The following is a 25780-nucleotide window of genomic DNA, read 5'->3' on the forward strand; positions in this document are numbered from 1 at the left end:
AAAAAAAAAAAAAAAAAAAAAAAAAAAAAAAAAAGTGCTCTGCAATGCTCTTCCTGGACCTGTGGAGTTTCTTTGACCAAACCATTTTCCACCCACAAGACCTTGCTTGCTTTTGGTCCAAAGCTGGGAGGCCTTCCTTAATCCCAGGAATGCTCTTTGTGTCATCGTCTGTGAAGGTGCTAACAGTGACTCAGCAATGTTCAGGCCTTTCCTGCAGTGTAAGCAAAGGGAAGGAGACTTGTCTTCTAATACTGGGGGAGTCTGGGTCCCTAGAGGCCAGGGACTGCATAACATCACAGTATCACTTCTCAGCAACAAGCACTCAGCAATGTCTTTGTTGAATAAATAGGTGCATGAAATGGAACAAGAGCTAGGCCTTAAAGACAGGCAAGACATCTTCAGGATTCTGAAACAGTTGGACACATTCTGGATCCCAGGTGATGCGCCAAGGGTGGAGGCAAGGAGATGAGGAAGCAGGAAGGAGGAGAGAGCCCTGGAAGCTTAGGGAGGGCTGAGAGTAGAGAGAGCTGTAAGTCCCACCCACCAGGAGGACCAACCCAGAGTGAATGGAATGAGAGGTCCTCAACTCCATCATCTTTTCCAACATGTTGACTTTCTCACGATCCGCTGAGGGGCCCTGTGAATGCAGTGGCATAAATGTCTCCTTCCTGCCTCCTTCCTTCTCTTCCTCCCTCCTTCTCTCCCTTCATCCATCCCTTCCTTCTTCCTTGCGTCCTTCCACAAATATTTAATACCTACTGTTCTAGATTTGGGGGATACAGCAGTAAATAAAATGACAGTTACATCTTTCTAAAACCTATATTCTAGTGAAGGAAAAGAAAGTAAATATATACACATCAGGGGGCGATGAGTGCTATGGAGAAAAGACAGCAAAGGAAGTAGCCGGAGGAGGAGCTGCTGTTCTGTCAAGGGTGGACAGGGACGTTCTCTGCAAAATGATGCTTGAGCAGAACTTCAGGGGAGACTGCCAGGTCTGCGGACGGGTCCGCAGGAGCAGGGCCTAAATGCAGGAGTGCTGGCCGAGGGTGCTGGTCCAGGGCCTGCCACAGACCACCCTGTGTAATCACTGGAAACTCTGTGAGCACTGAGGCAGCAGATCACACGAGTGCCTCTGTTGAACAGGAGGACAGTGAGGCTCAGACAGGTCAGGAAGTAGACTCAAGGTCACACAGCTGCTGATCAGCAGATCTGGGTTTCCAGCATGGTCTGTGGAGTTTTTCCACAATAGCCTGGTCAGCCCCATCTGAGATCACCAGACCAGAACATTTCATTTGCATGGATGGCCTCTCCCCTCGCTCCCTCCCTCCAAGATTTCTCTGAGAAGTGAAGGAAAGTGTGAGCACAGGGCCTCCCTGCATCAGCCTGTGGGAGTGCTGCAGCACAGACTCATCACCTGCTAACAGGAGCACCCGCCCACCCGCTGCCCGCTGGGGCCCTTTCTCCACCGCCTCTCCTCTCCATTAAGCAGCCCTGCTCCATCCCAAGCCTCATAGTCTCTGGACACCCATTTAACTTTTTAATTGATGCCAGTGGTTGGCAGCTCCCTTGGCCTTTCCTCCCAGCCCTGTCTCTTTGCCCCTCCTCTTTGCTTTCCCTTGCTCTCTGCGTGCCTGCAGCGCTGTCTCTCACCTTCTCCACATTGGTCTGGTTCTCTTCTTGTGCTTCATCTGCCGCTGTTTGTCTGTATCTGTCTTCATGAGTGTCTCCCTGCCTGTCCGTGCTTTACCTGACTGCCCCGCTGCCCTACCCCCCGCCCCTCTGTTGGTCCCTACTGCCTGTGAGTTTCACTGTTCCTGTCCGCAAGTATTACCTGGTACTGACCAGACACCTAAGCCTGGTGTGAGCCCTCACACATATACACACACCCAGGGGCCTGTTGATGCAGACAGGCAAAGGGCAGCCCGCGGTCCTTGTGGAAGGATCTCCAGAATCGCTCAGGATGGCCTTGGGGCAGAGTCTGGGCACTGACTAGGCCCTCAGAGGTTGCTGAGTTGAATCCTACACTGTGTGGCTAGATGAGGACACTGAGGCTTAGAGCGAGGAAGTAACTTCACCAAGATCAAGCAATGATCCATGGCAGATCTCTGGGCCTCTAGAGGCCAAGTCCACCAAACTGCATGGCCGCGGAAGTCCCCACCATGTGTCACAGCTCCTTGGGGGCCGTGTCTGGGTAGAAAGAGCTAGACCTGCCTGTCCTTCTTGTATTCCTTCGTCCCTTTTTTCTCTTGTTTCTTCTTTTCTTCCTTCTGTCTTCCTTTCTGTTATCTTTCTACTCATTCAACACATTTTCACTGAACACTTTCTATGTTCAAAGCATTGTGCTCTGTGCTGAACAATATAGTGGGTGAGCCAGAGATGGGAGTCCTAATCTTATACATTTATTCAGCACATTTTGCTTACCTGCTACCATGTGCCAGGCACTGCTCTAAACACACTTGAGCAAGACAAAGTGCAAAGAGCATCCATCTAGAGAGGGAGGCAAAGAGTTCATTAACAATTGGATGTGAACCTGCTTCAGCAGAGGAAGTCAGCCATGCGTGGACTGTGGGGATTCCGAGGCAGGGCACCTAACCAAGGTGAGGGGAAGGAGACTGTGCGTAAGGCTTCCTGAGGCAGTAACAACTAAGCTAAGACATGAAGGACCAGTAGATCCTGGCTGTGTTATTAACAAGCTGAGTAACTTCCCCTTTCTGACTCTCAGTTTTGTCATCTGTAAAACGGGGATGGCAATGGCCATCTCATAGGGATTTGGAGGGGATTCAATGAAACATTTACATGAAAGTCAATTGACCATACTGAGCCTTAGTTTTCTCATCTCTAAAATGGGGGCAACAACAAGCCGAACTCAGAGGGCTTTTGTGAAAAGCAAATGATGCGTGACAGAGTTTAGTAGATTCTAAGATGCTGCTCCACAACAATTTTAGTTGCAACTATTGCCATCACTATCCAGAGGTTAAGGCTGGTGATCAAGAGATATTGGCTCTGACTTCATGGGAGGAAGATTTTATTTAACTATTTTGGTAATTCAGTTTTCATTTTCCTGCTTGCATCCCTACTTCCTAGGTGAAGAAAGGAAACACCATTTACTATGAGTTACATATGCCAGGCCATGGGCTAGTTCTTCATATGCCATCTCCTTGTAATGCTCGTAAGAGTCCTCCAAGGTAGCATTTCTATGTCTTTTTTCAAAGATGTAGCAATAGACTCTAATTTTTCAAAGGCTGCACAGCTAGGAGTAAGTACTATTAGTTTTCCACTCCCGGTGATATGGAGGGGTGGAGGACTAACCCGCCTGCCCACATGGAGTCCAAAGTATCTTGTTCTGACAAGGCTTCCTGAGATGATGGGTATGGGGGTGGTCATAGACCCCTGGAATGGCACAGGCAGAAGGCTGATGAGAAGTCTTCTCATCTAAGTCCTAAGAAGGGACAAGTGAGACCTAAAGAATGAATTATACTGACACGATGAGATAGTAAAACATCTCTGTAAGATTTTTTTTTTTTTTTTGAGACGGAGTCTCGCTCTGCCGCCCAGGCTGGAGTGCAGTGGCCGGATCTCAGCTCACTGCAAGCTCCGCCTCCTGGGTTTACGCCATTCTCCTGCCTCAGCCTCCCGAGTAGCTGGGACTACAGGCGCCCGCCACGTCGCCCGGCTAGTTTTTTGTATTTTTTTTTTTAGTAGAGATGGGGTTTCACCGTGCTCTGTAAGATTTTAAGGCTCCACGGCTTACAATAAAATGTATTAGGCCAATGGACATTTTCTTTTAATTTAAAAGGTAGTTTCCAATACTTAGAAATTTTATATAGAAGTCAAGGTCTCATTTGACTGATTAGAATTTGAAAAATTCTGTGAAAGGATCGTGGCACTGGGGGCCTCGTTCCTACCAGAGGGTTCCCAGCAGTTGCTAAGGAGGGCTGGCCCCTCCAGACAGGCCATGTGCACCATGTCTCTGCCTCAGCCTATGTCTCCTGAGTGTCTGCTCCAGTCCTTTACTCACCTGCCTTGCCTCAGGAGTCATTTGCCTTCAGAGCTCCTCCTGCACAGAGTGTTTTCCCAGGCCTAAGAAGTGTAGGTAGGAATTGAACTGGGCCCTCTAGTTACCTGTTTCTTTCCACCACGGCAGGGTGCTTTATACAGAACATTATGTAGGAAGTCTAGATTGATTCTGCCCTAGTTAGATTTCCTATAGTCTAGCACCAAAGTAGTTTTCTTTAGATTCTCTCTTTTCCTTATTTTTAGTGGATAAGATCTCAAAGTTCGTTTTTTGATTGGCATTCTATAAAGAAAAAAAAGTTTTTATTCTTGGATTTACCCTGGTGTCTGATGCCTTTTAGGCCGCCCTCTTTAAACTGTTAGATGCATGTCGCCTTTTCACAATGTTAGGCATAAGTGGCACTTGAATTAAGGTACTTGCTGGCTCCTTCTGGGCTTCCGAGTGGATAGCCAGGTAAGTAGGGTGCTTCCCTGAACTCTAACTGATCCTCATACTAGCAGGCACATTCCAAACCACAACTGAGGCAAAGCTTAGTTTAATAGCCCAGTCAAAGGTTAGTCCTGCTATCAGCTGAGTCTGGGTTCGGAACTCCGCCTATGACTATGTTAGTGCTCTGGCTGGGGCTGAAGACAGAGAACGGATTTTCTCTGCTTCCGCTTTGCTTTCCCCTTCTCTCCTTTCCTCTTTGGACTATTCACTAACATAGACCTCTTTGGCAAGCTTTCTCTTTACCACTGTACAGGCCTTCACAGACTTGGCTTAAGAGAAGGAGCCAATCCGTTTGACTTCAGTGAAGACCGAGAGCACTTTGTGATGCTCAGCACAGAATAGACACACCCATGAGTCTTTAAGTGTAGTCATAGTGATAGCCCTTGGGCATGGAAAGGAAAATCCCTCATCTCTTCCCAATTCCTTCTGGGGTGTGAAGCCTGGGTCTCTGGGACTGAATACCCAGTGGCCTAGGCAGCCAGATTCTGAATGCCTGCAGAGCCAGAGAAATAATGTTTCTCCGGGCACATTTTCCAGGACATTTTTAGAATGCCATATGACTGCCAAGGAGTGCTTTCTTATTAGATTTTCAAAATGTTGCCTCAAAACTGGAAGGATGACTTAGGCCGTCTTCCTCATTCATTCTCCAATCTAGCAAAGTGGAAAGTAATTACATTCAGTGTGGTTTTGTCAAATCAGCTGTTGACTGGTAGGTAATTACAGAGCTAATGCTCCATGGCTCATCAATAAGCTTTGACCTCACCTTCTGATCAGTGGTTCAAGTCCTGACAACTTAATGTTTTTGCTTGTTAATGGAGCCAGACGATCTAGAATTAGGAAGTCCCTCGAGGACAGCAAATCCACCCCTCTACTCAGACCCTCTTTGAGGCCCAGCCTTGCACACAACCTCCCACGAATAAAAGTTGGAGGAAAGAGATTTTTTTGAACACGCTTCTTGTTGTGGTTTTGCCTCATCCCAAATACTCTCCCTCATCCTGATGCTGATTCATGGTGGATGGTGGGTAGAAGCTAGAGGTCAACTGTGATTTAGAATGAGACTCTGTGTGGACTGCACATGTGGAGTGGCAGAAGGCTGGGCTCTGTGCTACTAGTCAGTCCAGTTGAAAGCTGAGGGAGGCCAATGCCGAGGTCCTCTATGTCAGGATTTTAGAAGCCCCCAGTGTGAGTATCAGAATGGGATTCTGAATGGAAAGAAGTAGTTTCTCTCCAGAACTGGAGTGGGTCCTCAGCCATTGCCTTAGTGCGATGGCACTGGGGACAGGAGGGAAAACTTCTTGAGTTGGAGGAGTCCGCAGAATCACCTGGGACTTGGTAGACATTTGAATGCAAAGTATTAGCATCTTCCATCACAGCTGTCATCATCCCTGTTTTGTAGGCAGGAAACTGAAGTTGAGTGAGGTGTCTAAAATTCCACAGAAATGGCAGAGCTGTGACTTGGACCCAAAGCCTGTGTCTAAACCCACTGTTCTTTTTAGTGCCCTATACTTCTTGATTTTAAAGCATCTCTTGGGGAGGGTGACATCCTGCTTTGCCTGGATTCCATGGTTTCTCTCATCCATAAAGTACTTTATATTTTCTCAAACCTTATCCCTTATATTATCTCACTGGGTTTCCCACCACCTTATTAAATGAGGCAGACAAGGGTTGTGATCTTCATATCCTATGTGATAAAACTGAAGTTTTCAGAGTGCTTTCAGGGCTGGCCAATCTTGACACGATTAAACAGGGAGGGGAGATTACATGCATGATACATTTAGTATATACCAGGCCATACCTATAGTATTATCTCCTTTGAGATATCCCTATGTTGGCTGGGCGCTGTGGGCTCATACCTGTAGTCCAAGCACTTTTGGGAGGTCAAGACAGGCAGATTGCTTGAGCCCAGGAGTTTGAGACCAGCCTGGGCAACATAGCAAGGTCCCTCTCTACATATAATTTTAAAAATTAGCCAGGTGTGGCCGCAGCTACTCAGGAGGTTGAAGCAGGAGGACTGCTTGAGCCCAGGAGGCTGAGGCTGCAGTGAGCCATAATCACGCCTCTGCACTCTAGCTTGAGTGACAGAGTGAGATCCTATCTCAAAAAAAAAAAAAAAAAAAAAGAGAGAGAGATGTGCTGTTCACCTGTAAACCATACTGCTTTCCTCTTTTACCGATGAGAAAACTGAGGGAGCGTTTTCCCAAACTCCAAGCCAAAGAGCCAGGGAAAAGAGCCCAGCATGAAAGCCTGAGTCTCTGGCCCTCTGCATAACATGACTTTGGTTTGCATAACAAATACGCACACCACATGGCTTCAACAACAGGAATTTCTTTTTTCACAGTTCTGAAGGCGAGAAATCTGAGATGAAGAAATCTCTGCCCTTGGCTTGTAATGGCCATCTTTCCCCTGTCCTCACATGGCCACTCCTCTGTGCTCACACATGTCTGTGTCCTAATCTCCTTTTCTTACAAGGACACCAGTCTTACTGGATTAGGACCCAGCCTCATGACCTCATTTTAACTTCATTATGACCTCATTTTACCTTACTACTTCTCTAAAAGCCTTGTCTCCTCATACAGCCACATTCTGAGATAATGGACGTTAGGACTTCAATGTATGAATTTGGAAAGGACACAGTTCAGCCCATCACACACTGTCTCTGGCCCGTTGTCTCCTCATTCAGGTCTCTTGAATGCCAGGCCCTCCCCCACTCCCCAGTTAATCCTATCTCTTGGCCGACTTGAGCCAAGAGCTGGGAGGTAACGCACCCCTAAAGGCCTTACTCTGAGTTGAGATCCCCTGTGTCTGGACTGGGTCCCCTTTATTGGGATTGTTAAGAGACCTGGCAGGAACCAGGAGTGGGGAGAAGAAACCTGGAAGATTAGTCAGCCTGGACTGATTCCATCAAGGACTTGGGAGGTTAACTCGACCCTGGCTTTTCCTGGTAGAGCTTCCCAAAGAAACTGTCATGATACCCTGCTGCCACTGAGGGCTCTGGATTCCTGTGGCACTGGCTCCATAGAAAGGGCACAGCTCCCAACCCCCTCACCCCAACAGTCTTCCCTGATGCACAGGAGCATTTGAGGCTGATGCTCAGTATCTCTGGGCCAAATATTTGAAAGCAGAAAGAGAAATTTAAGGCATCTTTGGAGGCCTGATTTGGAGGACAGTGGCCTCTTCACACCTACAAGGGCAGGATTCATATGCACTGCACATCTCCTAAGTGCCAGGTGCTGTCTGCACCCCAACTTACTCATTTTATTTCTTCCTCAAATACAGTATATTCTTGAGAGGCAGGGGTTCCTATCCCTATTTTACAGATATGGAAATGAAAGTTTGGAGAAGGGATAATTTGCTCAAGGCCAGATAGTATACCAGAGGATCCAATAAGGAAAGTATTGGTGTTCTAACTAGTAATTTCCACAGGTTTATCATCACAGGAAGCATCCAGGGCACTAGTTTTAAAAGTGTAGATTCCCATGCCCTGTGTCAGAGATTCTAATTCAGTGGATCTGGAGTGGGGACCAGTAACCTGTACCTGTAATTTTAATGAGTATACCAGGTGACTCTTACTCATGCAAGTTTGGGGATTATTGGGCTGAAGAACATTGTCCCATTCTCTACCATCTGCAGGCAGGAGCAGTGGCCGACTCCTGGAAAGGGCTCTGCCCCAGGTTGCACTCTCACCCTTTGTTCAAGGTCAGTTTCCTTTCCTAGCTGGTGACTTAATTTGATTGCCCCTTTGTTGCCTGAATGAGGTCCTTGTCACTCACCATAGTCTCCGAACATGTATCAATATTTCAGAGCCTTGGGTGCCAAATCCCCAGAGCTGCCTTGCCAAAACTCTGAGTTAAATATCAGCACTTAGTCACGGAGGGAATTCTTCCTTCGGCCTTGCCACAAGGTGGCCGTCACCTTTTCAGCTTGTGCCACTGAAATTCTATGTGGTTTTTCTAACTTGCTGGGGCTAAGCTGCTATCCTCTGGGATAGGGTAGGGAAGTGATTGTGTTGAGAGCTGTTTTGTTGTGTGTTCTTTTGTACAAGGTCAGCTTCTAGCAATCATTTTTTTCTGATCACCTGGGATTGCTCTCATCTATGAACCTGTACCACAAGAAGCACAATACATCTCAGAAAAGGAAAACAAATAAGCAAACAAAAAGCTCTATCTTGAGCTCTATTCAGTTTGCAAGGTAGCGGACACGATCTTACTGATCCCCTTGCAGCCTTCAGAATTGTGCTGCACATTAATTAGAAATCCAGAGCCTGGAACAAGGGAAACGACTTTGTGCTTCAATTTAATTTGTTCTCATTTTTTGACAGGGTCAAAGTTCATCTTCCCAGTCTGAATCTGAAAGCAAATTATAGCTGCGTCATTTTTATATTGATGTGCCCAGACTAAAGACCTTTGGAAAACATTTTCTTCTGGGAATTGATCTGGTTGATAGTGTTTTCTCTCAATTCCATTTAGCAAACACTGACTGCAGCCTCACAATGTGCCAAGAAGTGTGGTGGTTGCCAGGAGTGAACATAAAGGGAGAGGATGCAGTCCCTCCCCAGGGGAGGTGGCCATGGCATAGGAGAGGTACAGCACACAGAGGACAGCAGTTACTCAGCACTGTGAGCTGGGACGCACAGCGGCCTCTGGCCACAGAGATCAGGGTGGGCTTATTGAAAAAGAGACTCAAATTGGGCTTTAGAAGGTGATAAAAGCAACATAGTAGCTACCATTACTGACTGGGTGACCTGTGCCAGTGCTGTGCTAATGTAGATGTGCCACTTAATGTCACAACCACCTCTGGAATAAGGAGCAGAAGAACTCAGTGCTTGGGGATCAAATCCAGGCGTATCCACTGGCCAGCCATGTGACCTGGAGCAAGTGAGTTAACCTGTCTGATTATCAGTCTCTTGTTCTGTGAAATGAGAGTGACAAGAATGACCCCACAGGGTGGTTGTGAGAATTAAAAGAAATTACCCATACTGATGAGTGCAGAGGTGGGGTGGGAGGGAGAGGTGGAGAAGATGAATAAGGCAGGTTCCCACAGCTGTGGCCACCCAGTGAGATCACCCCCACTGTGGCCCTGATTGCACTGAGCAGGCTTCATCATCCTAGGCCTGTCAGGCAGCCTTCTCTCTGACACCCCTGTAACTGCTCAAATAATGTTAGCCATGATTATTGCTGCACAGCCAGTGGTGTCAGAGGTGGAATTTGAACCCAGGCCTGTCTGACGCAGAGACCCCTCAATCTATTGCCAAGACAACTAAAAGTAATTGCAAAAGCCAGTGTCTATGCACAGGCCTTCTGACTCTCTTACATTCTTTTCACAATCTGTACAAATGTTACCCTGAAGTCAGAAGTCCTCCTCTAAGAACCCTGTGTCCACCCTTCAGGCTGAGCCAGGGGGTACCCTCTGGGCTCCCCAGTCCCCTATGTTTCACTCAGTCAACTCAGTGAGCACTCAGAATTCTCACTGTCAGCTTGCATATCCGTCTCCCACACTAGACTGTGTGGTCCTAAGAGCAGGGGTTCAGAGCGGAGTTTGAACCACAGTTGGGAAATCACCCCACGTTCAAATTTTCTCAAATAGAAAGTTTCCCTTTAACAGTAGCAGGTAGGAAATGTGTGTTAATAAACCATGGTGCTGGCAGTTTTAAAATATTAATGATTTCAAGAATTGAAAATGCAAATTGTTGTCTGGAACTCCTCCACTTGGCATTAAAGAGAAGGGCTTTGAAAGGACACCGTGGGGAACTCAGGAGTTGGAGAATGGCCTTGCTAGAAGATGGGAAGACAAATAGACATTTACCACCTTGTTATCGCCACGTTTGCACCATTAAAAAGCAAGAGCTAGTCACCAGGTGCTATTTGAAGGCGTGGCTTTAAAGTGAGCAGGCTGGGCTTCTCCATCCGCTTCAACATTCACATATGGGGTACCTACTATGTGCTGAAAGAGGGCAGGTGTGGAGGAAGACAGCTAAGAGATCCCAATCTGGCCTGGGTCAGCTCAGTCCACCGTGGGCTGTGGTCAGGGCTCTGACCTTGAGCAAAGAGAAGGCATGGGTTCCGGGGAAATTCTCAAGATGTGTGTGAGTGGAAGGGACTGGGACTTTTCTGACAGGTGTTGTTCTCCCCCACAGCCCTTAAGTAAAGAGAGGGGTGCTGTGGAGCCAGTTTGGTCCTGAGCATGATCCCTGGCCCTTCTCTCAAAGCAAGAGCTGAGGGGAAGCTGAGTGACATCCACAAGGCAACTGGAGAGTGCAGAGGTGGGGCAGAAGGGTGGCGGCGGCGGGATGGGTAAGGGCAGGTCCCCTGGTTGCGGCCAGCAGCTGTGCAGTCATCCCACTGTGATGCTGGCTGTGCTGAGCAGGCCTGACCATCTTAGCACTGTCAGGCTGCCCTGTCCCTGACAGGCTGGGCTTGTCACTGCCCCATCAGAGTTCCGAAGGCACATCGGCAGCACAGCCAACCAACACCTGCTTCCTTTCGATGAGGTGTTCGTAGTGTCAAGCAGTCAGGAACTGTGTCCTGGGAGGGACCCGTCTCCTGGTAGCCTACCAGTTCCCATTCTGCATCCCTCTGTGTTTGTGGACCAGCTCTCTAACGATGAACTTTGCCCCTTCTTTCCAGAAATCTGGAGGTATCTCCCCATCACCCTAGTGTCCCCAAAAAGTTGGGAGGCCTCTCCTGAGTCTTGACAGGACCCTGACTGTGGTCCCTGTGTGTCTGACTTGCACTGTTCTAGGGACTTTTCTGCTTCCTTCTGGCTCTTTGCTGTGATCTGGGTGTGTGACGTTACAAGGACAGGAAGCTCTGGATAAGTGAGGCATCAAGCTGTCAGGGAACAGCACAGGGTTTTGGAGTCAGACTGACGTCGCAGCTGCTCATCGTGCGAACTGGGGCCAGTGGCACAGCTCTCTAACCTGCCTGCAGGACAGGGATTAGAGTGCCAGCCTTTCTGCAAGGCTGGCAGGATCCAATGAGCTTATATAAGTAATGCGCCCCCTGGCGCCTGGCACAGAGCTGGTGCTCAACCATGGAGATTTCCCTTCCTTCCCTTCTCCTGCCCTCCCAGGAGCCTGGATCTGTACCCTGACATGCATGTATTTGGGCTCCTTCTTTTCTGCGGTGGTGAATATGTTAACCCTCTTCCTTCATCCTTTGAAAAATCCCTTTCTCCTTCTCCTCATGCATGCAGCTTACATTTTCTTACAAATCCAATCTGTTTGCAGGAAGCTTTGTGAGTTCCCTGGAGACACTGCACGTCTATTATCTTGGTACTTCTTGTCCTGTTCCAAGGAAGAGACTGTGTCTGAGAAAAATTACTTGCTTGATGTAGGCATGTTTTCCTGTCTACTCACCCCACACCCTTGCCTGTTGTTCTGACCAGTGTGGTGTAATCAGAGCCAGCCCTAGCCACTTACTGGGGCTTCTGATCCTCTTGAGTTTAAGTGTTTTATGACTGGAGGGGACTGAGAGACCACCTAGCTCTGCCCCTTCTTATGACAGATGATGAAACCAAGACCCAGGGAGCAGAGAGCCTGGGCCACTCGACCCACTGGTCCTCTTCTCGTTGCAGCTGCACAATTTCCAGCCACAGTGCGAATTAGAACAGTTTGCTTGAGTTCTTCCCCAGAACACTGAACTAGAATCTCGGTGGGAGCAGTCAGTGGTATATTCTGGGCATCAGTATTTTTACAAAGCTGCTGAGTGGTTCTAGTAAGCAGCCAGGGTTAAGAACCAGAAAATAGGCCGGGCGCGGTGGCTCAAGCCTGTAATCCCAGCACTTTGGGAGGCCGAGATGGGTGGATCACGAGGTCAGGAGATCGAGACCATCCTGGCTAACACGGTGAAACCCCATCTCTACTAAAAAATACAAAAAACTAGCCGGGCGAGGTGGTGGGCGCCTATAGTCCCAGCTACTCGGGAGGCTGAGGCAGGAGAATGGCATAAACCCAGGAGACGGAGCTTGCAGTGAGCTGAGATCCGGCCACTGCACTCCAGTCTGGGTGACAGAGCAAGACTCCGTCTCAGAAAAAAAAAAAAAAAAAAAAAAAAACCAGAAAATAAACCGTGTTTCTTGCCAGTGTATTACCCTCACATACCTAGGGGAAAGCATGAAGGAACTGTCCACAGGAGACTCTGTGTGAGGGTAGGCTTTCACCAGGGAGGGCCCGAAATGAGCATGTCCTCTGCAGACGCAGAGCACCTGACTGGTTGTTCTTTATCAGGTATTTCTATTAGTCAGTAAACATTTCTATCAGATTTCCTATGTGGCAGGCACTGTTCCACGTGCTTTACAAATACAACCTTATTTACTCCTGAGGGCATTCCTGTGAGACAGTCTGCTCTGACCCACATTCCATGGACAAGAAGAGTGAAGCACAGAGAAGTGAAGTAACTTGCCTGGGGTCACACACTCAGAGAGCAGTGCAGTCACTGTGCTTGTGCCTGAGTCCCTGTTTGTAACCATTATGCCAATTCACCTCGCCGGTTCTCAGCTCAGGATTGCAGCACCTGCCAGCACCTTTAGACCCCCCCTTAGACCTTTCTAAATGAATGGCTCTGCCAGAAGGTGGAAGGTAGGACTGAAGGTTTCTGAAATCAGTAATACTGAAAGCTACCTTTGTGGAGCACCGTGATTTATACATCTCTCCTTACCTAGCTTCTGATGAAACCATGGCTGAGCAACTTACCTAGGCCATACAGCTTGAAACCCAGGTCTCTCCAGCTCTACTTCCATGTACCCCAGGTATAACCTGAGGTAGAATTTGTGGAAAGAATCCAGGTTTATCCTAGGAGTTTTTTTTGAGGAGCACATAATGGCATTCTATAAAAACATTCTCTGAAAACATATCCTGTGAATTAAATTTTTATAATTTATTTTATTCAAGAAAGACTCCATTCGCTGGTGACAGTATGGCCTAGAATTTAGGGCATGGGGTGGAGAAGTTATCTAAGAACTGCTCACATGTTTCTGATCCAACATGTAAAAATCCAGTTCATTGTGAGACCTTGGTCAAATCACTTTCTGTCTTAGAGTCTTGGTTGTAAATGGTAACATTAATTAGACCATACTCAGCTCTAATCGCCACTGTTCTGTGACTCCTGTGTGATATCAGACAGCATCCTTAACTCCTCTGATTTTTATGGTAGTAGGATCATCCTCACTGGAACAAAAAGTAATTGCTGCAGGAGAGTTGGTGTTAAGTGTAGCTGATTGCTTGTTAATCCACTTACAATGATGGATGTTTTAAAATCCATTATTGAGGACTATTGCATGCCAGGTGGCTTCCCATGCAGATTTCATATCTTTTTGACATTGTCCTTTTGTTTCAGCCACATGGATGAGGCTGCTCTGACTCACCTATTTTGATATGAGGACATTTTGACACAGTTGAGAAAATAAACCATCACACCTTCAGCTTCTTAAAAAAATGTTAACAAATAATGTGCCACGGAGACATTTCAGGCTAGTTCCTCTCATCCTAGAACTTCCCCCATCCTTGATCTCCACTTCTGTGAAAGCGGGCTAGGGAGGGGGGAGAGGGAACAGATTGGGCTCAGTCAGGGTGGGCTCTGGGTCAGGGCTGGGGATGAGGATGGCAGGAACACTAAGGAACTGGTGGGAGTGAAAGACACTGAAGGCCCAGCATGCGATGGGTGTGGGGGGGTCTGTTTCACACAGTACCTAGCAATTTTCAAAAGCAATTTTACATTTAGATGCAGCCATTTCAAAACTGTTACATCAAAACAACCATGTCAAAATGCCCTCTCTGTCTGAGACAAAGAAAATGAACGCCAGGAAGATATGAATAAGACAGGGCTTCTGCCCCCAAAAAGCTCAGAGTCACCAGAGGGGAAAGGTGAGACAGAAAGAGAAGCAAATTACTATTATACTGCTGGGCAATTGCTATAATAGCAGAAGGGGCTGGAGGGAACAGAGCAGAGAGTGACTCACTGCCTGGGGGTGAAGAAGGCTTCCTGGGGGAGGGAGTGACTGGGAGCTCAAGAAGCATATGTAGAAGGACTAATAATAGCCACAGTTAATTGAGGACTTACCATGTGACAAGCACCGTTATTAGTACCTTATTTTAATTCACCTAGTCCTCACAGCCACCCAATAAGATGAATATTATTATTCCCATTTTACAGATGAGGAGACTGAGACACTCACAGGTTGAGTGACTTTCCCAAGACAACATAGCTAGTAAGTGGCAGAGCGAGAATTCTAAATCAGGTACAGCCATACCTAAGGTCATGCTCACCCACCCCACCCCCTGCCCAATACCCCCAGCCCACCTACGGCATTCTGTGACCTCTCTGTGAGTGAACGAAGGCTTGGGGTGAGGGAGAAGGAATACCAGCTTTAACGTTAACCAGACCTAGTTCTACTCTGCTCTCATCACTTGCCAGCTGTATGACCTTGGACAATTTGCTGATCCCAGCCACCTTTTGAGTCTTATTCTTCTGGTTCTCATTCTCCCCAGCAGACATCACTCAATAACCGATAGCTGTATTTTATTGACTCGGTAGATATGCGGCAGCGTGGATGTGTGGCCGGGGTTCACAGTCATTAACAAGACAAAGTTCCTTTTGCCATGGAGCTAATGTTCCCAAGGAGCCAGCTCTAAGGACCCCGGAGCGTCCTCTGGACAGAGGTGTGAGGAAACTAGAAAGGTGTGAGGAGGTGTGATGAGCAGGTGAGAGAACAGTAAGAGGCTGGGCAGGGGACACGCGGCTAGCCAGCGCCGCCTGGGTTAGCTTCTAGTGTATGGGGAAGCTGCTGCAGGACTGGGTGCAGGGGAGTGAGATCCATCCATCAGAAAATGGACTACAGGAGAGGAAGGAAGCAGCAGGAGGCTTCTGTAGTTGTTCAGACAACATGCAATGGTGGCGGTGTTGAGCTTGGGCGGTGGCACCTGAATGCTTCATAAACTGTAAAGTCCCGGGCATATGGGAGTTGCTTCAGTATCATTACTCTTATTTCTCCCTCATGACTGACCCTTTCTTGCCTTCCTTGGCTGTCGCCATTCCACAGTCTGTTTAACAAACTCGTGGGCAAGGCATGGGTTGGTTTGTTTTCTCAGCCCAGAACAATTCAGCTTCTCTGGTTGCTCTGAAGATGTCATGTTGAGAGAGAGAAAAAAATTACACTCTTTAATAGAAATACTTTCCCTTCATTAAGTGAAATCTCCAAAGCCCAGTAGCATTTTCGGTGCTTATATAAAAATGCCAGTGGGGATTTGAGATTGAAAGTGGTATTTTTATACAACTCAATGAAGATCTCAATAGGAAAGAAAGAACACTCTTCAAATCTGAATTCCTCCAGCATTGGGCAAGACAGATCTTCCACTCAGGGTCAGGATCACATTACTCCCAGGCCTACAAGGAAACTTTTCCTGAAGCACTTGGAGTGCTCATATATATTGGTTCTCTGCTTGGGGAAATTGTATTAATAATGTCTTTCCAAGGCTACAAACCGTTTAACTTGAATTTCCATTTGCACCTCAACTCTAATAACTTCGTACAAAACTTCAGGTGTTTGTAGGAGTTTGAGTCAGACGCAGATGTGTGCAGGTGCCTGCACATAAGTACACACAGAATAACATCTCTGTAGTATAGCTGGGGAATCAAATTTCCCCTTGGGAGTGTCAAAAGAAAGACTAGTCTCCTGAGATAGAGAAGGTTCAAATTCCAGCTCAGAGTCTTGCTAGCCTGGCAGCCCCAGGGCAATGTGCTGAGCCTCACAATACAATTCTCACAGGGCCTGGTGAGACTTGGATCCCAATGTATGTAAAGTGCCTGGTATACAGTAACTGCTCAAAACGGTTCCTCTTCAGCCACCTCTTACCTGTTGTACTGTAACCCATTGGAATCATCATCAATTTCATAACAATTATTCTTAGTTATTAATACATAACAACCTCCTCCGCTCCCAAATTTAGTGGCTTAAAATGACAATTGTCATGTATTTCCAGAGAATCTGCAAACTGACCACCCATTTCTACTGTGATGACTGGGCCTTCAGCTAGCATGACTCCAACAGCTCATTTTAAGGGTGGAAAACAGATTGAGAGAGGGCACAGGAAAGGGGCCCACTGGAACTGCATAGCAAGTTAAGGACCAGATCTTTTCTGAACACCTCCACTGTGCCAGGTCCTGGGAGGGAAACACAGCTGTAAGGCTTTGAGTTGGTGAGACCCTCAGGTGACAATAAAACCATTGGAAGGGTTGAATTTATGTTCCTCGACAAGTGGTTGTGTTGGCTCCTTGGGTGACATCAGGCTTCGGAGTCTGGTGAATCTGGCCTTTACCGACTTTTATCTTGGCTCCCTCATCCACGAGACAGGGATTCTCATGTCTCTTGCAGGGCCAATGAAGGCCATGCCTAGCAGCTAGCTGATGCTCAACCAATGGCGTCTACTAAAAGAAGGATTCATTCCCTCTGCCTCTTAGCATCCCAGTGGCTGCCCAATGTGCCTGCATTGCCAGGAAAGCAGGAGAGGGCTCTTATTGTGACTAGCAGGCAGGCTGAACTCTCGCCTTTCCTGTAGAAAAATCCATTACGAAGAAGTCATTTGTCAAAGCCAACTGTTTATCTACTTTAATTTACATATTTATCAAGTTTGATTAGAATGTATTGTCTTAGACTTTCATCCCAGCTTTCACCTCTCCATGCCCTCCTTTCCTAGGGAAACTGTTTTTGTTGTCCTTGTTGCAAAAGGGCACTTCGTAATTCAATTTGCATTTGCCAATAAGCCTGAAACTAAACCTGGTGAGGAATTTCTGGAGTCTGCCAATGGTGGATTCAAAAGTCAGAGCACACCCTGGGGAAAGCCTGTGCACTCAATTCTAGCTGGATACACTCATTCAACCAAAGGACAACAAATACTATTTCACAAGTGTTTACTGAGAACATCATGTGTGCCAGGCACTGGGAATACAAATTGTGAAAGAGGCAAACTTGTGGCTTTCCTGTTGCTTACTGTCTAGTGACCTCACTTTCTGCATCTGTAAGATTAGGCATTTGGACCAAGTCACCTCTCAGTGTCTGTAAGTGCCCTTTTGAACACTTACTATGCATCAGGCCATGTACACAGACCTGAAGCATTGTCTCATTTAATTCTTACAAGATCCTTATGAGTTTGATATGTTATTATCCTCATTTTGCAGATGAGGAAATGACAGATCCCAGAACTCAAAGTCACATAAGTACCTGTGGCAGGACTTGGATTTAATGCTTCTTCTGTCTGATTCTAGAATTCAAATTTATAACCACAAGTCCTGATATTTCTCCTCCACTGGCCAGTTTCTCCTACAGAATGAAGTATTCTTGTAGGAGAGCAGTTGAGCTCCTGGATGGCAGGGACAGTGTCTGATTTCTCAGGGACCAGCCCAAAGTTTGGCATGTGGTCAGTGTAAGAAAATATGAACTGAATTTGACAAAAAAGAAAGTCCATTGTCCTCAGCCTTCTTGTCTGAAACCTCAGATCTTGAGCCTCTGCTCTGTTCTCAGCAACCTTGGCTGGCATAACAGATGCTGTGTGCACTGCTCACATCTTCAGGACGGAGTCCTCAGTTCCCAGGAGCATTGGTAGCTGAGAGCACACAGCTGAGTTCCTCCCTGGGACTTGCACTCCACCTTGACTGGGGTTACACCTTCCCTGCAGGCAGGCCACATCCAGTATCCTTTTGATTCAGGACACAGAGCCAGCCCCCTTGCCTCCTCAAACAATCAGGCAGGGCTCTCCTGGCCCAGAGCTCCTCATGGAATTGTTGAAAGGCCCTGCTGAGACTGTCCCCACTCTGTTTCATTTGTACCTCTCACAAGCCTTTCCAAGAGCAATCCCAGTAAATCTCCTGTATGGGAATCTCAGAGCCTCTGAGTCTATTTCCCAGGAACCCTAACTTCAGCAGGTATTCTGAGCAGGTGGCTCTGGCTCTGCCTTTCTAGAGGGTTTGTAGGGTGCTGGGATCAAGATAGACAGGGGCAGGGAGCCTGTCTGAGGAAGGAGCCTGCCCCTACATATCTATCCTGCCATCAGCCTGCCCCGGAAGGCTACCTACCTGCTCCCAGGCCTAGGTGCCAGCCCTATGGCGAGGAAGGGGGCTTTAGAAACTGCCAGAGCCCACAGAGCAGCCTGTCTGGGGAGAAAAACTCTGCTGCTCCTGTGACCATCAAGGTGACAATGCCTTAGTTGGCCCAAGCCGCCTGTATCTCATATCTGTATCTCATCACTTTTGAGCTTTTCTTCACTTCTTTGGCAGGAATCCACTGGCTACTTTCCAGGTGCCAGCCTGCACGGACATTGCCCCAGGCAGCCCAGTGTAGTGAGAGGAGGCTGCTACCTGCCTGGACTACTCTGTAGCTATGTGGCCAGGGGCAAGTCACTCGTTCTTTCTGGTCCTCTGCCCTTCTTCTTCACAGTGAGGATGTTTTACTTGGTGATCTCACAGGCTGTGCAGTTCTGATGGCCTCTGTGAGTCTCCTGTAAGTCAGAGGCATCCTTACTGCTTTGTAAAGACAAAAGAGGTTGGGCGCAGTGGCTCACGCCTATAATCCCAGCACTCTGGGAGGCCGAGGCGGGTGGAGGACGAAGTCAGGAGATCGAGACCATCCTGGCTAACACAGTGAAACACCATCTCTACTAAAAAATACAAAAAGTTAGCCGGGCGTAGTGGTGGGCGCCCGTAGTCCCAGCTACTCTGGAGACTGAGGCAGGAGAATGGCGTGAACCTGGGAGACAGAGCTTGCAGTGAGCCGAGATCACATCACTGCACTCCAGCCTGGAGACTCCATCTCAAAAAAAAAAAAAAAAAAAAAAAAGACAAAAGAGCAGTTTAATATGTCCAAGACATATTAAGACATCCATTTGTGAAGACATGGAGGTACACCAGAAAGGCTTCTGTCCCTGACACCTGACATTCCAGAATCCATGCTTCATTTCTTTTCAGGAATATTTCTTTGTCATGTACATACTCTTTTCAAAGGTAATTCCTGTTCTCTTCTTCCAGCTCATCAAGGGCAGAACATTTGATCCCTAACCCTAAAGCATAATGAATCTACTACTTAGATATGAGATTTTAGGCCATGGGAGATCTGAGCCTAGGAGAGGGAATGGGGGTGTGGAGGATGCTAAGGAATCGGGAACTGAAAATAAACTTTGCTAACACCACTATTTTCTCAGGATGGCCCAGAGGCTCAGAAGTGCAGAGCAGATGCTGGGCATCGGGCAGAAGAGATCTGAGTTGTGGCTTTTGATCCTGCCTGACCAAGGCAGCAAATGACTTATGATGAGATGAGGGGTCCAGACAGTGAACTGTGAGTTCACAGGAGGGTGAGGACACAGTGGTCTGGAAATATCTGGAGAGGCTTTTGGAAGGAGTTAGGGAAATATATATAAAGTCTGGGAAACTGAAGGTTTGCTTGGAGAGTTAATGACAAGGCCAGTTTGAATCAAGTATAATATTCTTGTAGGAGAGCGGTTCTTGACTGGGGGCTACTTTGCCTCTGAGGAGACATGGGACACTTGGTAATGTCTGAAGATGTTTTTCATTGTCGTAACTGGAGGGAGAGGTGTTACTGGCATGTAGAGGGTAGAGGAAAGGGATGCTGCTGGGCATCCTACAATGCACAGCTCAGCACCCCCACAACCAAGAGCTCTCCAGCTCAACATACCTGTAGGGCTGATGCCGAGGAACCCCATTCCATGGCTTGTCTATCAATAAATGACACCTGCTATTATCGGTGAAGCCATGGGCAGGGATATAAAGTCTCTTGCTTATTGTTTGTCTTCTGAGCTAGAGATTACTATTCTCATTTTATAAGTGAGGAAACTGAGGCTCAAGGTGGATAAATAATGGCCCAAGGTCTCACAGTCAATGCTCTGTGGAACCTGGTTATGAGACCCAGTCCATCTACCCAGGGAAGTCAGCTGACTTTTCACTGGACTCCCTCAGGGTACAGAAGAAACACAGGGAACACGTCCTCCCCAGTGTCCCTCATCTAGCCCTTTCCTCTTGTTGGATCCCCCCATCAGTCAGTGAGGCAGAGCTAACCCTGAATGTCTGGAATGCCATCAAGTCACATCTTTACCCAAATGCATGTAGTACTTCTCCACTGCTTTCAGGAAGGCTCTATTGATGTCTCCTAAACCTATATATTCTCATAAAATTATAATCAATAAATTTCTGTACTATGGCCATGTTCTTACTATAATTCATAGCATCTCTTCCCTCTTTATTGTCTGTCTCAGCAACAGAGTGATATCCTCACATTGCCAATAAAATCAGATAAAACACAGCAACATTAACACCAAGGTTGGCCCAGTCCAAGTCCTGGATGAACATTAGTTTCCTCCTTTCCTTCTTAGAGGAGGTGCATCTGAACCAAGTCTTCAAGGCTGAGTAGGAGTAAGCCAGACAGCCAAGATGGGGGCTGGCATCCTAGGAAGAGAAAAGAACATGTGCCCAGTGTGGAGGTGTGGGAGAACATGTCGTGTCTTGGAAACCAAGGAGTGTTAGCTGAGGCTGAGGCCTGAGGAAGTGGCTGGAGAGATAAGCAGCCACCAGCTACCAGAGACAGGGATGGTCTAGGCTAAGGGGGCTGGACTTGCTCTGCAGACAATAGAGAGCTGCTGAAGGGTTTTACGCAGAGGAAGTGGTATGCTGCTATTTGCATTTTAGAAAGACCATTTTGGTGTCCAGGCAGACGGTGGACTGGAAAGGGTGGTGCTGGCACAGGGAGACCAGTGCCAGGGCTGTTCCAGTCTTGAGCAAGCCCTCCGAGTAATACCAGCCAACCGTGCTGTTGTTGCCACTGCGATGTCTTGTTTCTCCAGCTTAAAAGTACTATGAACCTGTTTGGGCCATGGAGTATTGGAGAAAAGACTGAAACTTGTCTGGTTTAGAAACCCATAGTAGGGCGTTTTCTTGACTTTATCATGCCTTTGGGAATCAAGTCAAGGAAATGAAAAAGGCTCAGGTGTCAACAACAACAACAACAACAACAACAACAAATCCTTCACCCATTGTAGCATTCCATATTCCCCTCCCAGTCGCATTTCCTTCTTCCTTCACATTAACATCTCAATCCCCATGACAAGTTATTATCTGCAGGGATGGGGAAACAAAACTGACAATATGAACTTCTGGGAGATTTTTGTCCTCAGAGACCCATCTGGGGCTCTTTGGGGCCTCTTGGCATCTACCTCTACCAGCCACAGATCCATAGTAACTGGCCAAATAGATTGAGATTCTCCACATCTTGGCACCAAGATTATGGCTTTGGTCCTCACTGAAAGTCAGCATCAATAGATAAGATGCAAAGTTACTTAAGTTCTACATAGCAACTAGGATAAATATAGTTATCTTCAGGGAGATGTCTATTATCTATTGCTGCCTAACAAGTTACTCTAGAATTGAGCATCTTGAGACAGCAAATATTTATTATGTCTCTATTTCTGTGGGTCAGGAATGTGGAAACAGCTTAGCTGGGTGGTTCTGGCATAGGTCTTTCATGAAGTTGCAGTAGGCTGTCAGCCAGGGCTATAGTCATCTGACACTGCGGGATCCTCTTCCAAATGCACTCACATGGCTTTGGCAGACCACAGGTCCTCTTGGCTGCTATCTGGGTACTTTAGTACCTCACCATGTGGGCTTCTCCATAGGCTATCTGAGTGCCTTTATGGCATGGCAGTTGGCTTCCCCAAGGGTGAGCTATTCCAGAAAGAGATATCACACCCAGGATGGAAGCCACAGTCTTTTTATACCTTAATCTCAGAAGTGGCACACCATCACTTCTATAGTATTTCATTTGTTAGAAGGAAGTCTCTAAATCCAGCCCACACTGAAGGAGACAGGAGTACATCTCCACCTCTTGAGAGGAGGAAGTGAACAAAGAATTTGTGGATGTATTTTTAAAAACCTTATAGGGTGGTTTTAATCTCCAAAAGTCAATATGACACAGTAGTTAAGAGCACAAATTTGAGAATCATAAAGACCTACATTTAATTCTGGCTCCCACATTTGCTACTTATGCAAGTTTAGGCAAGTCATTTAACCTTTCTGTATCTCAATTTTCTAATCTATAAGAGTCTAGTCTAAGAATGGCAGATGTTTCGTTGGGTTGCTTTGAGAATTAAATAAGACCATGCATGTAAATTGCCTGGCAAAGAATAAATACTACATAAATATTACTTAATTGCTATTTCAATGTGATGATATTGTCCTCCTTACTAGAAGACAGTATAATATAGAGGCTAAGAACACAGTTTCTGGAGTCAGGCTATCTGGTTTGGGACTTTGGCTCTGCCACATTAGCTGTAAGAAGTAGGGCAAGTCACTTAACTCTCTTGCCCTTGGTTTTCTGTAAAATGAAAATAATAATAGCTAGTGCCTGGCCATCTAACAGGTATTCAATAAATATGTGATGATTAAGGAAATAGCAGATGATAGAGTGTTGTAATGACAAAGGAGTGTCTGTATATGTGTGTGCACATGCATGTTAAGATGCCACACAAAGCACATGTTACTTCAAACACCTGCTGTTTAACTGGGGAGCCAAGGGTAGCTGCCCCAGTGTTTTTTGAGTGTGCCTTTGTACCCTTGAGCATGTCAGCCTACATGAGCTCTTTAGTTGTCCCATCTCTTATGAGTTGTTCTTGGTATCATTGTTTGCATTCTGTCCCACCCTGGCTTTGTTCAAGCATACTTTCTTCTTCATCTGTGCTGCCTCCACCAAGAATATGTTTAATTGGCTTTGCACAGAGTCTGGAGATTTGGTAACAGGAAGGGGTGGGGTAGTCATCACCTCAGAGCTGCTACATTACCTTAAATTGATTTTGCAAATGAAAGCTAAAAGCTAAGCAAAGGCGACCCATCCATTTTGCCTGAAGATGATTATAATGCTCTTTTACGGCCTTCTAAATGACAAAGCAATTTGTTACCTGCCTGCATCAACATTTGCTTATATTAGCACCCAAGATGCTTGATTTTTATTAGCCCCATGTTATCATTTTATGAAGACGCAAGGGCTCGTAAAATTAGTGTGCAAATAGAATGCCCATTTTGCATTTCCCTGTGGTCAGCAGAAATGTTGAATGCAATTGACTTGATACTGGGTCAGGGGAGATATCCATAAAGTTAGCCTTCACCAAGGGCCTCCCTAGTGCCATTTATCATTTCTGGACGGCTGGGAGAGATGGGGTCAGTTTTAGACGGTGTTTTTTTAAAAGGGCTTGGTGATTTTTTTTAAGTGAAAAAGCAATATAAATACTAAGACAGCAGCTCAATTTCCATCATAATAAGATAAAATCAAGCTCTCTTGTGTAAATTGTAGATGGAAATGCAGTAGAAGGGGGATCTTATATTGTTATTAGTGGATCCAGAATGAAACAGGGTAGTGAAAGGGCCACTGGCTGGGTGCTGGGACTTAACTCTACCACTGCTAACTGAATGACCTTCAGCATGTCCCTCCCTTCTGTGAGCCTCATTTCCTCACCCATAAAATGGAGTTAATACTGTCCACCTCACAGAGGCATGATAAAGATTAAATAACATAATATGAATCTATATTTCTTTATAAACCATCATCTACACAAGTATTTTTGTTTATTAATTCAATAGTCAGTCCTTGAGCACCTACTCCATGCAGGGTCCTGGGAAAGACATTAGCCATACACCCATGGAAGTTGCAGTTTTTTCCTTGAGGAGCTTATATTCAGTCCAGGAAATGTTTAGGTGTCGAATTCCTCTTTAAATAATAAACTTCTTCAGGGCAGGGGAGCCTTCTCTCTCTCCCTTTGTTCCTAAAGGTGCCTAGCACAGAGCTGAGCAGAGTGAGTTCTCAAGACTATATTTTGGTTCCATGATATTTCTTGCTGCCTTTCAGGGGAAGCAGTGACTCCACCCATACTGATCATCCCAATGGACAAGCAAGTCCCAAGCCTTTAGAACCAGATTTAATAGGGTTAATATTTTTAGTTTCATCTCTGACATTGGTGCATTGACTATTGGGATAAAGAACCACGTTCAAAAGAGCATGTCTCCAGCATTTCAGAAGGAGAACGCCTATTAATTATTTCTATTCTCTACCTCCAGATTATCCTCAAACATTGATAAAATCCTTCAGTTCAACCTCTCTCAATGTTCCTTTCTAAATTTCCTTCAGGTAATTGTGTTCTGTATCAATCAGCCCTTCTTCTGCCCACTGCTGAGTATCCTTCCCTAGATGTTTCTTACTGGGAATGCCACCCTTGGCTGTTGCTTTTGTCTGATGATATCTTTGCACAATAGTTCAACTTTATTATACAAATTAGACTTCTGTAGAGACAGAAAGAGCTTGAGTTCTGATTTGGAGCCACATTTTCCTACTTTTCTGCATGTCTAATAATTTTTTATTGGATGCTGGATATTGCAAATTACACATTGCTTTAACTGTCTGGATTTTGTTGTCTTCCTTTAAAGAGAGTTGGACTTTGAACAGCAAGAATTTAAGTTTCTTTTGTTCAGTTTGATCCTTTTGAGACTTGTTTTAAAGCTTTGTGAATGTGGTGGTCTGGAGTAGTTTATCCCTACCACTAAGACATTGCCTGTCTGAGTTCTCATTCTCTTTGGATGATCAGTGAGGACTTCCTCTTTAGCTGTGGGAATTCAAATGATTCTTAGCCCTGTGTGACCCCTAAGGACTGTGCAGTTCACAGCTCCCTGGTTGTTTTTTCCTGACATCATGGAAAGTCACCCTATGTATGCACATCTTAGAATCCAACAAAGAATCAAGAGGACTCCTGTGCAAATTTCTGGAACTCTTTTTCTGCAGAGCTTCCTCATCTCTGGTGCTCACAGAGTTTCCCAGCTACTACCTGTTGAACTTGAATCTCAGTGAGGCTTCTATGCTTTGCTCAGGAATACCTCCCTGCTCTTTAGTCTAGAAGGGATCATCAGGCAAAAAGTCATGGCAATCATAGGGCATATCTCATTTATTTTCCTTCTCTCATTGATTATCTTGCATTGGCCTTGTTCAATGTCTGAAAATACTTGTGTTGCATATTTTGTCCAATTTTCTAGTTGTTTAAGATAAAAGGGAAATGAAGGCCAGACAAGGGATTGGACTCTCATCTCAGCTCCTACCACCACTTTTCAGCTGTGTGACCTTGAATAAGTTATATAACCTCCATGAGCCTCAGTTTCTGCCTCTATTAAAAAAACACATTAACAGCATGTTCCTGTAAGGATTATATATGTACATAATGTGCCAACACAAAAAGAGCTAATTACATGG

At 46.2% G+C, this 25780-nt stretch overlaps 1 protein-coding gene across 1 annotated transcript in view; it reads left to right on the top strand.

Moving 5' to 3' along the window:
- AGBL4 (AGBL carboxypeptidase 4) overlaps positions 1-25780 on the top strand; it is a 736988-nt gene that overhangs the window by 566071 nt on the left and 145137 nt on the right. The gene's annotated exons all lie outside the window — the stretch shown is intronic.

This window comes from Rhinopithecus bieti, unplaced genomic scaffold, assembly GCF_001698545.2.
Source record: "Rhinopithecus bieti isolate Rb0 unplaced genomic scaffold, ASM169854v2 scaffold_3764, whole genome shotgun sequence".
Classification (NCBI taxonomy): Eukaryota; Metazoa; Chordata; class Mammalia; order Primates; family Cercopithecidae; genus Rhinopithecus; species Rhinopithecus bieti.